General features: G+C 36.2%; 3 long non-coding RNA genes across 3 annotated transcripts; all 3 read right to left on the bottom strand.

Moving 5' to 3' along the window:
• Positions 1-1,170: 1,170 nt before the first annotated feature.
• Positions 1,171-6,137, bottom strand: LOC117298949. Its single transcript, XR_004520017.1, has 2 exons — positions 4,036-6,137; positions 1,171-3,357 (listed from the first exon to the last, which is right to left on the bottom strand). It is a non-coding gene; the product is annotated as an uncharacterized LOC117298949 (long non-coding RNA).
• A 4,122-nt stretch (positions 6,138-10,259) lies between these two features.
• On the bottom strand, positions 10,260-11,613 carry LOC117298555. The gene is made up of 3 exons (XR_004519976.1): positions 11,353-11,613; positions 10,820-10,894; positions 10,260-10,514 (listed from the first exon to the last, which is right to left on the bottom strand). It is a non-coding gene; the product is annotated as an uncharacterized LOC117298555 (long non-coding RNA).
• Positions 11,614-14,069: 2,456 nt separating this feature from the next.
• On the bottom strand, positions 14,070-16,171 carry LOC117298413. Its single transcript, XR_004519970.1, has 3 exons — positions 15,852-16,171; positions 15,331-15,418; positions 14,070-15,006 (listed from the first exon to the last, which is right to left on the bottom strand). It is a non-coding gene; the product is annotated as an uncharacterized LOC117298413 (long non-coding RNA).
• Between the last annotated feature and the right edge of the window lie 1,003 nt (positions 16,172-17,174).

The raw sequence follows: 17,174 nt of genomic DNA, 5'->3' as shown, positions 1-17,174 counted from the left end.
GCAGTGTGCAAAAACAACAACCACCAACAAGGCCATACTAAAAATTATGTGACCATAATGCATTATTTTGAAAAAAGGCAGATTGATTATCAAGACTTGATGATAAAATTATCCACATTTTGCTTATTAAAACAACTATTTGTTTACTTCAATTTTAATCACAAATTAACTGTTTTTTCTCTCTTAAAATTTGATCAGCAAGGGCTACTTGAATTTATAACTCCAAATAACCTTCCACTTTTAAGTATACTTTTGTCAGATAATTATTTAGAAACCCGTAATTAGAAAGTCATTGTGTAAATTACAAGATAATTAACCGATTAAGTATTTTAAAAGTAAAACAGCAGTTATTGAGTCATAGTAGAGAGAATTACAGCTATAAAAAACTGTTTTCCTCTCAGCTTGTGTTGTTTTTACACTGCGGCATAAGAGCCGGATGAGTAGTTCTGAATTTTTGCAGACGGTCCCTTCCTTATGCACGCCAACTCACTCGCTGTAGTTATTATAGACTATCGTCGCCACACAAACTCTGTACCCCATCAGAGCAAGTCTATCTTTTTGATCACTTCCAAATAAACAAGTTTAAAATATAAAAATCGTATTTTAATAATCGATTTTATTTCTTCGGTTTTTAATTGTCAGGGATTATACCGTGTGTGTGTATGTGACGTCATTATTATCTGTGGAACTTTTGGTGTGTCGCAATATTTGGCTCCTCTATTAGTCTGTCGCAATCTCTGAGGGGAAAACCAAGTCCAGCAATCGAGGTAAGTCTTTCTTCTGACTCCACCCCCCTCTCACTACCACAGTAACTCATTAACCAATAAAAAGGTGACATGTAGCCTCTTTGGATGTTTTTTTATTGTGATTCTCTCTGTCACTTACTGTGTATGGAGATAAGAACAGGTATTGGCCATGACGGCCTTGGGTTTGGAAGGGGCGTGGATGGGGGTTTGATACATTAGTAAATTGGACCAGTTTCATTTTGAGGTTGAAAACGAAACCAACAAGATTTAAGGAACTTATTTTATTTTCATTTACTCTCTCAAAGGTTGTCAACCGTCAATAGGTAAAAACTAAACAATTACCCCTAAGAGCAAAATAGAAGCAAAACAACATACAAAACACCCTAAACAACCCAAAACACACACAAGAGTTTAGACAAAGATCTGCAATTTAACATACATAGAACTATTTTAATTTGCTTCATTACCCCGCATTCAATGTCGGGTTCCATTAAAAGAAAATCTACCAAGGTTGAAGAAGTAATGTTACTTGATGAACATTTACACAGGTAATGTTTTTAGTACTTTGTAACGTAATGCTAATGTAATTTCAAAGAGCCTGTAAGCAAAACAACTTATCACAGAGACAGGTTACCAGTTAAAATTACTTAAAGTTTGCATTGTTTCAACTGGTGCCCTTTCAGTTTTAGTAACGCAAAGAAACTTGCTGAGCAGTATTTTCTGCTCCGACCAGTGAAATTTTGCCATAAGACATTCTTCAGCAATGGTTACTTAAATATTGTTAATTATTGGGATATTCAAACGCAAACTGCATACAATATCACCATGCATCCGCTAACTATAAAGTACGAACAAGTACATTACAAGGACATCACGTAGGAATTTAAACTGTCAACAATGTAGCGTGACGGGCACATTCTGCATCGGGTCTGAAACTGCGTTTACACGGCATAGAAGTCGGAACGATCGCTGCCATTTTGAAGCCAACCCGTAGTTTGCATACTAGAAAGTCTAGCGTGTATTAATACAGAATCTCAGCTCATAACTGTGATGAAAGTGCTAATTTTTTTCCCCCATTTGGAATACATTTTGTTTGACGATTAAAAGGAATCATTTCTCCCATTAACAACAATAAATACACATGTATTTGTTGGTGTAATAATCGTTTGTTCTGAGAAAAACGTCTTTTTTGTGTGATATAGGTCTAAACTAGAATGGAATTTATTCCCTAAAATTACACAACTTGAATCGTCAATGGCACAATATTTCACCAGAAAAATAATCGACAGTTCAGGTAGTCTGTTTTATAGTGAAACAAACCGTGAATTTGAAACGCAGCCAGACCTGCAAACAAACACCGTGCAGAGGGAGCACGGTATCGGGGGTCGGAGCGCCTTCTCACGGTACACACACTGACAGACGGCCGCTGTTTTTAAGCGCCGTACCGTAACCCCGGAATGCATTATATCTAATGCTCATGACAAAACAAAAATGTTGCGAAAGGAAAACTGAAATTTACTGATGGCAATTTCACTCCAGACATTTTTAAACAACATAATTGAAGCTATCTAAAATATACATTAGCTATAATTAGATAAACATAGAATAGCAGCTATAAAGATGTAATCACAGGTGCAGTAGCAACATTACATCACCATGAATCACCATTTCAATTGCTGTTTTAGGAAAGCTTAATAATGTTCCTTAATCACAAGTAAGATTATTTGGTAATGTTTTACATGAACATTCTATAGAACAATTGGTAATTGCCTTGCCTCCTTGTCCCAATGGGTTGTGCACCTATGCGTCTCTTCAACTTAGATTACTCCACTTGCGTATGTTAATATGTATACCCATACAGATTATAATGTAATGATGAATGTAGATTTTTACCCAAGTGTGTATATTTGTAAGTACTATGTTTGTCAGTAAAAGAAAAAAAAATATGGTGTGGGAAAGCAACTACCTAATAATAAAATATATTCATGTTTTAATATTCAAAACATTAAACAGAAGCTAGATTGAAGCATTCGGAGAAAAGTATAAACAAAGAACTGTCTTTGCTCAAAACAAACTCTTTATTTAATCCGTTTGATTTACCTCTGGTATCTTTGATGTTAGGAACTTATAATTTCACTGGAATGTATTTTAAAAGGTTTTCTTAAACAGTTTCGGAACATAATGCTTTTAAATGTAAACAAGTAGTAAGTGGCCTGACTTTTGCTAGGGTCTAAACTTCAGGTCATCACTAAATATTTGTTTGCATGATTCAAAGTTAAACGATCAAACTCAATAGTTAATGCAGGATAAGATAATATGACACAATTGAGGTTTGTATTTGACTTGCATTAGTGTAATACAGAATGTAATTTGTAAGATGCAATCGGATTTATGACAACTGTAAAGAACATAATCCTTACTAAAATATGTAAACAAACATATTTTTCTTTCAACATGTCTTTATCGATACGGATCATTGCTGGATGATCACGTCGGAGTAAATTTAAATTTTCACATCAGCCAGTGAGACAAATATGCTTCCGATGACGAGGGTTGCCAGGATGACCAAACCACCGAATGACGAAGATTTCGGACGCCATCGTCTTTTGGACTGTAAAAAAAAAAAAAATAAATAAATAAATAACACCCATGAATTTCACCAGCCCAGTTGTGATTTCTTGTTTATGGGCTGAGGTTCGTTTTTGACACAAAACACAATACGTACACAGATTGATAATAAAGTTATGGTTTAAAGATTATAATGATGGTTGAGAACTTACATTAAAACACTATTTGCCGTGGTGCTTTAGTTTCTTTGAGAAATTAGTAAAACAATTTAACAAATTATTCGTCTCAGCGGACATTATTATTTTTAGCACGTATAACGGATTTACGCGACTCTCCTGAAAATAATGTTCTGTTATTTCTATTTTTTTCTCGAAAACTTCTACAGGTTATTATATTACATACATCTTCATTCAAAGTGAGTATTAAAAGGAGTCATGTCATGGCCAAAAACTTGCTGTGTAAAAAGTATCTAACACTTAAATGCGATCGGGAAACTGTGACGCAGTTAAAAAGCGCCTTGCGTTTGCTTCCCGGCTTGGCTTGTACAATCTGTAATCCGAGGTGATAATTAAAAATTTTAAACATGTGGCTTAATCACACCGTTCAAAATTGAAAAAGGGCATTTGATCACACAAAATGCTATCCTTTCTTGAAGCAACTTTAAGAAGTGTTTCGATTAAAATCGAACTTAGCTTCTAAAGAATTATAAGCCAACACTTACTCGTACGGGATCATCGATATCCGAGTTCGTAGTTTCCGAATCAATAGTGTCGACCTGGGTTATCTTAGTATCGTCTGACATGGTTAGGTAACCTTGGTGTGAGCTCCTTAATTTCCAAGAATGGTTACAAATTCTAAATAGTGTGTTTTGGGTAGAATTATAACAACTCGATAAACTGTTGCGACTGGTGCCTCATCATATTCTGTCCACAATTGTTGATAGGAGCTAATTAACACAAGTACATATAACACAATGGTATGCATTTCACGTGACTGCCTTATCTTTTCGACCAAACTCTGACTTATTTAGAAAACGGTATACTGATGATCAAGATACCAGCGCGTCACCTATAAGTGCTATTTGTTGGTTGGATGGTACCTGGTTAGCTCATGAATATTAAGAAATATTCATTTTTTTCAGGAATAATCGGGAATAGTAAGTTCGTTCACCGTATTGCCACAACACACTCACAGAGGCGAAAGGGAAAAAAAAGATCAGACACGTAAATTCGTCAGAATGTGTTTTTTTATTGAGTTCCTCTAAGTACCTTTCCAATGAAAAATGTTTTTATTTATGGTCGAAAATAAGGTGAGAATCACAGCTTAATTTTGATGCGATCAACAATCACTTAAAAAGCATCATAGTCAAAGGTTTGCTCTAAGGCTTTGGGCCAAATATGCATATTTAGTTAGCCTGCTGGAACAGGTGAGCTTTAATAATAAATCAAGAAGTAAGTCTTATTGCAATATTTTGTGATAACTTTTAAAGAGATTAGGTTGACATGTACAAGGGAAGCTTGTGTGACATAAAGAAGTTGTCATTTTCAGGCAAGTATTAAACGTTAACGTCAAAGGCCAGTGACAAATATGTTTGTAATGTAAAACGTACTTTACCAGTATCGTCTTTTTTCGGCATTCGTATATTTTTGTTAAATTACGAGGGTTTGTAAAAGGCAAGGGCACATTATGTTTATCTTGACCTCTTGAAACATGACACCAAAGTTGTGGTTTTCACTTTCTGAGGACCATAGACAAGTGGCAACATCGTTATCATCGAACAGAAATTTTAGGCACACTCGTTCTTGCTTAATTTCAAAACAATTTGATAATGTTTTAACCTTCGGGGTTTTACCTTAGGTAATCACTTTTAAAATTAATGGCCATATAAACGTTTGGTTTAAAGCCTACACCAGCTGAGAAGCTGAGAAGCGTTACTGTCAGTACTCTTCTCAAATGATGTATTCCAATTAGGAATCATTCTTCATGTGTGGTCATAATTATTCGCTCCGTATTTTCGGCTATATCTCAAAACACGACCAGATAATGGAACGAAATTTTCACATGTAAGTTTTATTGTAGACATCTACATTTGAAGAGGTTTCAAATAATCTAACGGTTCCAAACAACAAAATTATACTTTTCTTTTGAATGCCTTTAAATGTTTCACAGAAAAGTGTGCCACACAAACCATGTCATATTTGTCAACCTAATTATTTGATGTTAAATCGGCATCGGTGTCACCGATGCCAGTTTGCGGTACTCGCTGCTAAAATATAGGATTTGAACTGCCTTGACCAATAATTAACCCAAATTATTACATTATTACTACTATTAAATAAAAAAACAGAGATTTTTTTCCACGGAGTATATTATAGTTCATTAGTTTGTCATACTACGGCTATGGCTATGGTAACAGCAATGACTCTGGCTGAGACTGGGTGAAGTCGTCTGACGATTCTTGAACATTGCCCGTGCAGTCGTTAGTCCCATTCCCTGTCTGTGGTAACAGTTTAGGTTCAACTAATATAGTTTTATGGTGGTAGAGTTCCCGCCATTTTGAACCATAACTTGTTGAATTTTGTAAGCTCCTATTTTCATTAAAGGTTTTAAGCAATTTCACTGTTTTAGTAGAGCGTCGCTCAAATCTCACCCTAGTTACTCGTTGTTTAACCCCAAAACTATTACTTAAAAAACTGTATCATTTTATGAATGGACAAGCATTTGTTTTTAAAAATGAACATAAAGGTGGGCTGTTTGATTGTGATCAATTAATTTAATTTGTTTTCGTCAGAGTGAAACGGACAGGAAAATATTGTGTTATAATTCTTGCCTTATTTTGTTTCTGGAGCGTAATATGCCGTACATTTATGAAAGTGCTTGATAAAGCAGCGTGCGACCACGTAGTCCTTGCCGCACTTGGGGCACACATACGGGCCCTGAAACGAAATCGAATATATGTATTTTGTTTAAAAACAATTCAATGTTGATATGAATATGCCTCTGATGACAGTTTAAAGACACTTGACACGTTTGGTTACTTGGTGTATTCTAAAATATACACAAAAAAACAAATCTATGAAAGTTTGAACCCAATTGGTCATCGAAGTTGCAAGATATTAACGAAAGAACCAAAACACATTTTTTTTTACAACTTTGCATAATTAAAAGCTTCTTTATTTGAGTGAAAAATCACCTCCTTCTCAAGAACTACTTTACTTCAGAGGGAGCCGTTTATAACAGACTTTTGGACTATCAACAGCTCTCCATTGCTCGTTACCGAGTAAATTTGTATGCCAACAGCTATTTTGAGTAATTACCAATAGTGTACAGTGTCTTTATACAAGCAATAAATACACTTACTCGTTTTGTATCCGCATTGGATGAATTTGTATGACCGTATTGTTTGGTCTGTGAATGTCCAGGATCGTTAGGCATCGTAGGGACTGCTGGAAAGTGAAAATTCTTTTGAACAATTTCGATCCTCCCAAACTTCTTCAACAATTCGTCTAATCGTCGAACGATGTGATAGTCTTTTATCAAATGTGCGTCTGCTAAAAAAACAACAACCGTCATATAAACCCTATGATAAAAACGCTGGAAGGTCTGTGGCGACATGACCACAGCTAAAAGGGTTATTCGATTTTGTAAAAGGGTCCGGCATTTTAAGGCTGAGATAGGACAAGCTTGCGACTTATCAAAGTTCATCACTGTATCCCCCTCGAGATAAGTCGACAGGTCCAGCGTGAGGGTTTCCCGCCCATTTTTCTGATTAGATTTTTCCCGCCTTTCTGGCCATTTTAGTCTGGCGTCATGACATAAAAATCCCCAAATAAAGTCTAGTTTGTAAAACACCACACCCGGAAAAATAATTACACTTGTATGTAACACATTTGACAACTCTCCAAGCTGGTCAAATGTTTAGATGTAAGCTCAAAAGCGGGCAAGAGTTACTTTCATGTGTACGTTAGGCCTAAAGATAATTAACGCAAGCCGCTTTTCAAAAAAATTAAGAAAAAACACAATCGACCTACTCATTGTAGTATCAATTTATGTACTATAACTTTCTTATACAGTAAGGGTATACTTTGGTATTTACCCCGAAGTTTCATTTCTCTAAAACTAAAGCACCTCAAACTTAGTATTATTTTAAGGGAAACCTTCTTATATTACCATCTTTAAATTGTGTAAGTTTAATGTAAATCTGTGGACATTCTGTTTAGTTATAGAAAAGTTTGCGGTAACACCATGCAAAGTTTCAAATCCTACTTATTCTGTTTAGTGTTAACAAAAAGAACCCCAAATCTTTTAAACATCGTTTGTTGGTGAAAGAAGTACAAATTGGGAGGGACAACGGCTATGAGATTTTATCTGCTTTCCCAGTCCATCCCATGTAAAAAAAAAAATCGTAATTTTTGGTAATCTGACTCTTTCAGTTCGGTTTGAAAATGAAATCAGCATTCAACAGTAGTAGGGAGTAATTAAATTCATTGGTCCATAAAGATCATTCAAACTTGTCAGTTCACAGAGATTATTCGGTTACAGAAAAAGATGTTGGCCAACCATTTAATGTCATCCGTGTTGTGATTATGTAGTGGAAATTCAACCGAAGTATGTTGAACATATAATCTGAAATGACTTTAGATGAAATAACTTTCGATAAACAAACCCAAAACGACACAAAAGAAACCATGTGTGGATGTAAACGAAATAAATAATGTTTATAATAATGTTTTTGTCATTACTGTTTAATTTTTAATGTTATATATTGTTATATTTATATTCATATTTAAATTTATATTTTTACATAGTTTTTAACGATTCCTGTAAGTGGCGGCTTTCCGCTGTTGGATGTCAATAAAAAAAAAAAAAAAAATAAATAAATAAATAAAACTAGTAGCTAAAAGGAAAACTGTCACATGTGACTTTTATAACTGTATCTTAATCTATATTTTCACACGTAAAAAAAAAACATTACGTTGAAAAAAAAAAAAACAGTTTGCGGGTGCGGGTCCCGGTCGTGATAATTGTGTCCATACGCCGGCTGAAACGATTGGGCAATATCTATCAGAAGCCTGAATGGTCAAGTGGAAAGTAGCTCCCAAAATTTACGAAGCAATCATGATCAAGTGTCTTGCTAAAGGACACCAAGTGTTACGACCGGGACTCAAACCCACACTCTGCTGATCCGCAACACCAGAACTTGACATGCCGTGACACGCCACAATAATACAATACAACATATCGTAGTTCAACTGAGGGGAAATAAACGAAACGCAGCGAATTGCGTATTTACAAAATAGTTGTGTTAGGCCTACCCCGGGTATCAATGGAATGTTCCAAGGGAGACATGCAACACGGTGATTGGCGGTTTCGTTAATGTATTCAGGAGCATTCGAGAATAGTAAGTTCGTTCACCGTATTGCCACAACACACTTACAGAGGCGAAAGGGTGAAAAAAAAGTCAGACATGTAAATTTGTCAGAATTTCTGTTTTACTGAGTTTTTCTAAATACCTTTCAGAATGAGAACAATGTTTAACTATGGTCGAAAGAATGTTACTTTTAAGTTCAAACAAGTTAACTACTGAATTTATTAAAGTGGCTATCACACAAACCCACTTTCCCCAAATCAATCAACCAGTCAATCAACAATCATTTAGAGGGCGACACTAAAGTCAAAGGTTTGCTCTAAGGCTCTGAGGCACAGATGCATATTAAGTAAGCCCGCTGGAACTAGTGAGCTTTAAACGAGAACTCTATAAATTAGACTAATTGTAATAAATTTCTTTCCAAGGAAATAAGGTTTTCATTTTTCGGCAAGTATTAACGTTAACGTCAAAGGTCAGTGACAAATGGGTTCGTAATGTAAAAACGTACTTTACCAATAACGCCTTAAAATGACGCTCTGCGTCTTTTTTCGGCATTTGAGAATTTCTTTTTTTTTAATTACAATGTTTGTAAAAGGTAAGGTCACACTACTTTCATCTTGACCTTTTCAAACATGACACCAAAACTTTGGTTTCTACTTTCTGAGGACCATAGACAAAATGCACACAATGGTTATATTCGAACAGAAACTTAAAACCTCATTGTTCATGCTTAATTTCAAAACAATTTGATAATGTTTTAACCTTCTGGGTTTTACCTTTAATAAGCACTCTAATAATTAATGGTCTTATACACGTTTGCTTAGAAGCCTTCGCAACCTTTAGATAGAATAAACCACATTGAGAATAATATCACTTCGAAGTAAAGTGGTCATGTAGACAATAATATAAGTTTTTTTATGCCATAGAATTTGAATCTGAAAAGCGTTACTGTCATTACTCTTCTCAAATTGTGTATTCCAAGTAGAGATATACTCTTGTGTGGTCATAACTTTTCGCTCCAGATTTTCGGCGATATGTCAATAAATCGTTGAGGTACCCGCTGCTAAAATATAGGATTTGAACTGCCTCTATAGGTAACGGGTAATTTTGGTGGTCTAGTTGGTAAGACACTGCTCTAGAGTTTCAAAGGTCGTGGGTTCGAACCCAAACCGAGCTATATGCCTGTGATATTTTCACAGAACGAGGGGGAAAGTATTAAGAGTATACAGTGCTAACCGACATATGTGTATGGGAAAACCAAAATCAACCAGAATTGTAACATTATTATTATTGAAAAGCCCCTACCCGGAGTATAATTCACTAGTGTATCATACGTTGACTATGGCTACGACTACGGTGACAGCAACGGCTCTGGCTAAATACTGGGTGAATGAAGTAGTCTGTAAACTCTTGAACATTGCCCGTGCAGTCGTTAGTCTCATTCCCGGTCTGTGGTAACAGTTTAGGTGCAAAAAATGTAGTGACACGGTGGTAGGGTTCCCACCATTTTGAATCATCCAGATTTGTAATTGTTTGGGCGGTGGCAACATGTGTAACTGTCAAATCTACTCCTTGAATAAGGAAGTGTATAGATGATTCTCGTCGCCAAACTTACTGTTCAAAAATATTATGTTCATGGGTTCTGGAATAGTTGATTTTGAAACGTCAAAGCCAACACAATTGATTAATACAATGCCGAAAAGCAATTTTCATCACGAAAGATCTTGGTAGGAATCACACATGACGCATTATTTGCAGTTGGCTTGATGGGTGTCACGACAAGCCTTATATGTATACCTTTTCTTGCAGATTTTGCAGGAATGGGGCTTTTTCTGAAACAAAATCATATTAAAATACTCAAACTTGTGGAAGTTTATAAGCTCATGTTTACATTTTTAAAGTTTTGAAGCAATTTGGGTTTAGGAGAGCGTTGCTCCTTGACTCAAACCCCACCATATAGCAACTATGTTTAACTCGAAATCATTTGCTTACAAAAATTGTTTAATGGCAATCGTTTTTAAAATAAAAAAAGGCGGGCTGTTTGATTGCAAAACTCAATTTAATTTGAGGAAAAAGGACAGGAAAAACGTGTGTTGTATTTCTTGCCTTGACTTGTTTCTGGACCCTTAATTCTTACTTCTTTCTCTAAGTGGTTGTTAAACCACCATTCGGACGTGTAGAACTTCCCGCAAAATTCGCACTGATATTGGCCCTGAAACGAAATCAAAGATATGTATTTTGTTAACAAAACAATTTAATATTGACATGAATATGTCATTGATGACAGTTTAAAGACTCGTTTGGTAACTTGGTGTATCCCGACATATACATAAAATAGAAATACAGTTGTTATTATTGTTATTATTATTATTAATAACAAATCTGTGAAAGTTTGGACTCAATTGGTCGTCGAAGTTGCAAGAGAATAATGAAAGAAAAAACACTGCTGTTGCATTACTTTGTGTTTTTTCATAAGCATAATAAAAGGTTTAAGTTGAAGGCTTTTATTATTTGAGTGAAAAATAACCTCTTTTACAGAGGGAGCCGTTTCTCGCAATATATTTTACTATCAACATATCTCCATTGCTCCTTACCAAGTAAGTTATTATCCAACAACTATTTTGAGTAATTACCAATAGTGTGCAGTGTCTTTAAACAACCAATACAGACCTTTACTCGTCTCGGGTCCGCAACGGCTGGATTAGTTGTACCCTGTAGTCCTTTCCGTGCAGCTCCAGGATTGTTAGGCATCTTTAAGTACTGCTGGAAGGTGATATTTCTTTTAAAAATGTCGAAGTACTCCCCTAATTTTCCAACAATTCGTCTAAGCCGTTGAACGTGTGATAAACTTTTATCAAAAGTGTGTCTGTTACCGAAAAACACTCCTTTTGTAAACTCTATGGTAAAAACGGTGGTAGGTCTGTGACGACAAGGCCACAGCTAAAAGGGTTATTCGATTTTGTAAAAAGGTCCTGCATTTTAAGGCTGAGATAGGACAAGCTTGCGACTTATCAAAGTTCACCACTGAATTCCCCTCCGGATTAATCGACAGGTCCAGCGTGAGGGTTTCCCGCCCACATTGATGATTGTACTTTTTCCCGCGTATCTTGCCATTGTAGTCCGGCGCCATGACATAAAACCCCCCAAAATAAAGTCTAGTTTGTATTAAAAAAAACCACTAAAACTTAGTTCACGAGGGCCTTGTAAGAAACACACTTGACAACCCTATAAGCTGATTAAATGTTTTTATTGGAACTCAAATGTGGGTAAGTTACTTTCATGTGTACGTAATAGATAACTAAGGGAGACCACTTCCTTCTGAAATTGCCCCTCACAAAACCATGTCACATTTATTAACCTAATTATTTGATGTTAAATTTGCATCAGTGTCACCGGTGCCAGTTTGCGGTACCCGCTGCTAAAATATAGGATTTTAAGTTCCTCCGAGCTGACGGGTCATCTTCGTGGTCTAGAATTTCAGAGATGTTGGGTTATAATTCCACTTTGTTTTCACAGAACGAGGGGGAAAGTACTAATGAGTATACAGTGGTGACACACATCGGTGTAAGAGTAACACCAAAATTTACCAAAATTATAACATTATTACTATTATTGAAAAAAAAACCACAGAGATTCTTTTTCCACGGAGTATATTGTAGTTCACTAGTTTATCATACTGCGGCTACGGCTATGGCGACAGCAATGACTCTGGCTGAGACTGGGTGAAGTCGTCTGACGATTCTTGAACATTGCCCGTGCAGTCGTTAGTCCCATTTCCGGTGTGTGGTAAAAGTTTAGGTGCAACAAATGTAGTTTCACGATGGTACAATTCCCGCCATTCTTAACCATCCAGATGTGTGATTGTTTGGGCATTGGCAACATGTGTAATTGTTAAATCTACTTCTTGAATGCGGACAGAAGAAACTCGTCGACAAAAATATATGTGTTCATGGGTTCTGGAAATAGTTGATTTTTAAACGTCAAATCCAGCACCATTAAATAATCATATTTAGAAAAAAAGACATTCGCAATAAAAGAATTTTGAAGGAACTCATCTCACGAGATAGTGAATTACACAGGTGGCTTCATGTGTGTTACGACATACTTCATTCGTGTATCTTTTCTTGCAGAACATGCAGTAATATCGCTTGCTCTGAAAAAAATCACAAGAATACACCAAAACTTGTTGAATTTTGTAAGCTTCTATTTTCATTTAAGTTTTTAATCATTTTCACTTTTTTAATATGAGCGTCGCTCGTTGGCTCAAATCTCACCCTAGTTACACGTTGTTTAACCCCAAATTAGTTACTTAAAAAATTGTACCATTTAATGAATGAACAGGCACTCGTTTTGAAATTGAACAAAAATGCGGGCTGTTTGATTGTAAAAAGTCAGAATTTAATTTGTTTTAGTCAGAGGAAAACGGACAGGAAGAATGTGTTACAATTTTGCCTTGTTTTGTTTCTGGAGCAATATTTATAACGTATCTCTTGTGCTTGATAAACCAGCAAAGGCTCGTGTAAAGCTTTTTGCAGTAGGGACACCGATGCGGGCCCTAAAACGAAATCGAAGATATGTATTTTGTTACAAAAAAACTATTTAATGTTGACATGAATATGCCGTTGATGACAGTCTAAAGACAGTGGACACACGTTTGGTAACTTGGTGTGTTCCAAAATATGCACACACAAAAACAAGTATATGGAAGTTTGGACCCGCCTGGTCATCGAAGTTGCAAGAAATTAATGAAAAAAAACCAATTGTGTACAACTTTGTGTGCTTGCAGATGTACCAACAGTGTCGAGTTCCTTTAAACAACCAATAAAGACACTTACTCGTCTGGTGTCCGCACCGAATGCATATGTCCAGCCCTTCTGTCGTTTCCGTGAAGATCTAGGAACGTTAGGCATCTTAAGGACTGCTGGAAAGTTGTATTTCTTTTGAAAACGTCAATTTACTCTCCCAATTTTTTCCAACAATTCGTCTAAGCCGTTGAACGATAGGGTAACTTTTTATCAAATGTGTGTCGGTTAAAAAACACACCCCTCATATAAACCCTAGAGTAACAACGCTGGTGGGTCTGCGACATGACCACAACTAAAAGGGTTATTCGATTTTGTAGAAGGGTCCTTCATTTTAAGGCTGAGATAGTACAAGCTTGCGACTTATCAAAGTTCACCACTGAATCCCCCTCCGGATTAATCAACAGGTCAAGAGTGAGGGTTTCCCACCCACTTTGGTGATTATATTTTTCCCGCGTTTCTTGCCATTGTAGTGTGGCGCCATGACATAAAACCCCCCAAAATAAAGTCTAGTTTGTATTAAAAAAAAACCCCACTAAAACTAAGTACACGAGGGCCTTGTAAGAAACACACTTGACAACTCTATAAGCTGATTAAATGTTTTTATTGGAATTCAAATGTGGGTAAGTTACTTTCATGTGTACGTAATAGATAATTAAGGGAGACCACTTCCTTCTGAAATTGCCCCTCACAAAACCATGTCATATTTATTAACCTAATTATTTGATGTTAAATTTGCATCGGTGTCACCGATGCCAGTTTGCGGTACCCGCTGCAAAAATACAGGATTTTAAGTGCCTCCGAGCTAACGGGTAATCTTCGTTGCCTAGTTGGTAAGACATTGCTCTAGAATTTCAAAGGTCTTGGGTTATAATTCCACTTTGTTTTCACAGAACGAGGGGTACATTGGTAAAACACATTGGTGTAAGAGTAACACCAAAATTAACAAAAATTATAACATTATTACTATTATTAAAAAAAAAAAAAAAACAGATTCTTTTCCACGGAGTATATTATAGTTCACTAGTTTGTCATACTACGGCTACGGCTATGGTAACATCAATGGCTCTTGCTGAGACTGGGTGAAGTCGTCTGACAATTCTTGAACATTGCCCGAGCAGTCGTTAGTCTCATTCCCGGTTTGTGTTAACAGGTTAGGTTCAACAAATGTAGTTCCACGATGGTACAATTCCCGCCATTTTTAACCATCGATATTTTTGATTGTTTGGGCCTAGGCGACATGTGTAACTGCTAAATCTACTCCTTGAATGCAGAAGTTGACAGAAGAAACTCATCGCCAACCTTACTGTTCAAAAAGATTATGCTCATGGGTTTTGGAAATAGTTGATTTGAAACGTCAAAGCCAGGGCTATTAATTAATCAAATGTCGACATTCACCATTAAATAATTCGGAAGAAACTTATCACTTGAAATAGCGCATTATGCAGGTGGCTGCATGTGTGTTACGACAGGCTTCATATGTGAATCTTCTCTTGCAGAACCTGCAGTAACAACGCTTCTTCTGAAAAAAATCATAAGAATATACCAAAACTTGTTGAATTTTGTAAGCTCCTATTTTCATTAAAGTTTTTAAGCAATTTCACTGTTTTAGTAGAGCGTCGCTCAAATCTCACCCTAGTTACTCGTTGTTTAACCCCAAATCCATTACTTGAAAAAAAGTATCATTTTATGAATGGACAAGCATTTGTTTTTAAAAATGAACATAAAGGTGGGCTGTTTGATTGTGATCAATTAATTTAATTTGTTTTCGTCAAAGGAAAACGGACAGGAAGATTGTGTTTATAATTCTTGCCTTGTTTGTTTTTGGAGCGTTATTTCTTCTTACATATCTTTTTGTGTTTGATAAACCAGGTTTTGCTCTTGTAGACCTTCTCGCAGTTGGGTTTGGGGCACGGATAACGTAGGCCCTGCAACTAAAAGAAATAATGTACTATATATTTTGTTCGTATATTATTGCTCACAAAAGATATTAAATGTTGACGTAAAATATATGCCGTTGATGAAAGTTTAAAGGCACTGGACCCTTTGGTAACTGTCAAAGACCAGTATTCCCACTGATGTATCTATATGCATAAGATAAAAATTCTTGGGAAGTATTCCTCAATTGGTCATCGAAATTGCAAGAGAATAATGAAAGAAAATCATCCTTGTTTTCACAACTTTGTTATTTGAGCGCGAAATTACCTCTCTCCTGAAACTGTGTTACCTCAGAGGGAGCTGTTTGTAACAATGTTTTATACTATCAACAGCCCGCATTGCTCCTTACCAAGAAAGTTCTTTTTATGCCAAAAACTAATTTGAGTAGTTACCAATAGTGTGCAGTGTCTTTAAACAACCAATACAGACCTTTACTCGTCTCGGATCCGCTTTGGATTGATTTGTTTGCCTCTTTTGTCCTTTACGTGCAGTTCCAGGATTGTTAGCCATCTTTAAGGACTGTTGGAAAGTGATATTTCTTTCGAAAAATGTCAAAGTACTCCCCTAATTTTCCAACAACTCGTCTAAGCCGTTGAACGATGTGATAACCTTTTATCAAATGTGTGCCTGTTACCGAAAAACAGTCCTTATATAAACTCTATGGTAAAAAACGCTGGTAGGTCTGTGACGACATGGCCACAGCTAAAAGGGTTATTCGATTTTGTACACGGGTCCTGCAATTTAAGGCTGAGATAGGACAAGCTTGCGACCTATCAAAGTTTACCAGTGAATTCCCCTCCGGATTAATCGACAGGTCCAGCGTGAGGGTTTCCCGCCCACTTTGGTGATTATAGTTTTCCCGCATTTCTTGCCATTGTAGTCTGGCGCCATGACATAAAAACCCCAGAATAAAGTATAGTTTGTCAGAAAAACAAAAAACTAAAACTTAGTTAACGAGGGCCTTGTAAGTAACACACTTGACAACTCTCTAAGCTGAATAAATGTTTTGATGGGAACTCCAATGTTGGTAAGTTACTTTCATGTGTACGTTACAAATGATTTAGGTATAGACCGCTTCCTTCTAAACAAGAATTGTAATAAACACATAAATTCTAATAAATCCGATTTAGTTACAATGTACTGTACCTCTAGAATGAAGGAAGTGGATACTTTGTTAAATATACCCTAATTTACCATACAAACTTACTTTGTACAGATCCCTGGAGAGATATTCTAAAACATTGTCAGAACCCAAGGTGTAAATAAAGTAATTTTCGGCAAAGAGGTTATCTGTATCAATAATATAAATTTGAGGCATTTCTTACGCATCTGAAAACAATTTTGTGCACACATGGTTTCCCCCCTCACCAGTCTCATGTCTCAACCTCGATGATCAATCAGGCCCGAACTTTCACAACTTTTTTATTTATGCTTTTGTTGGGATACACCAAGTGTGGGTACTATTCTTTGACAATTATCAAAATTGTACCCTGCCTTTAAAGTTTCAGCTATTACCTCTTGCCTGACGTTGTGTTGAAGATCGTTGATAGTGGCAACATGGCGAAGCTGCTAAAAATAGACCCTGCATGATCTCTCATGTCGAACGAGCCAGATTTTGTAAACGTACTTCTTTCCACATTTGCGACACATGAAGAAAGTTGGACGTTTGTGCTGCAATATGAACCATAAGACCTACTCAAATAAAAACCCACAAATTTTATGAAATCTTTATCTGGCCAGAGAACTCTTAAG

The sequence above is a fragment of the Asterias rubens genome, chromosome 13 (genome assembly GCF_902459465.1).
Source record: "Asterias rubens chromosome 13, eAstRub1.3, whole genome shotgun sequence".
NCBI classification, from domain to species: domain Eukaryota; kingdom Metazoa; phylum Echinodermata; class Asteroidea; order Forcipulatida; family Asteriidae; genus Asterias; species Asterias rubens.
This window is presented reverse-complemented; position numbering and strand designations above follow the sequence as displayed.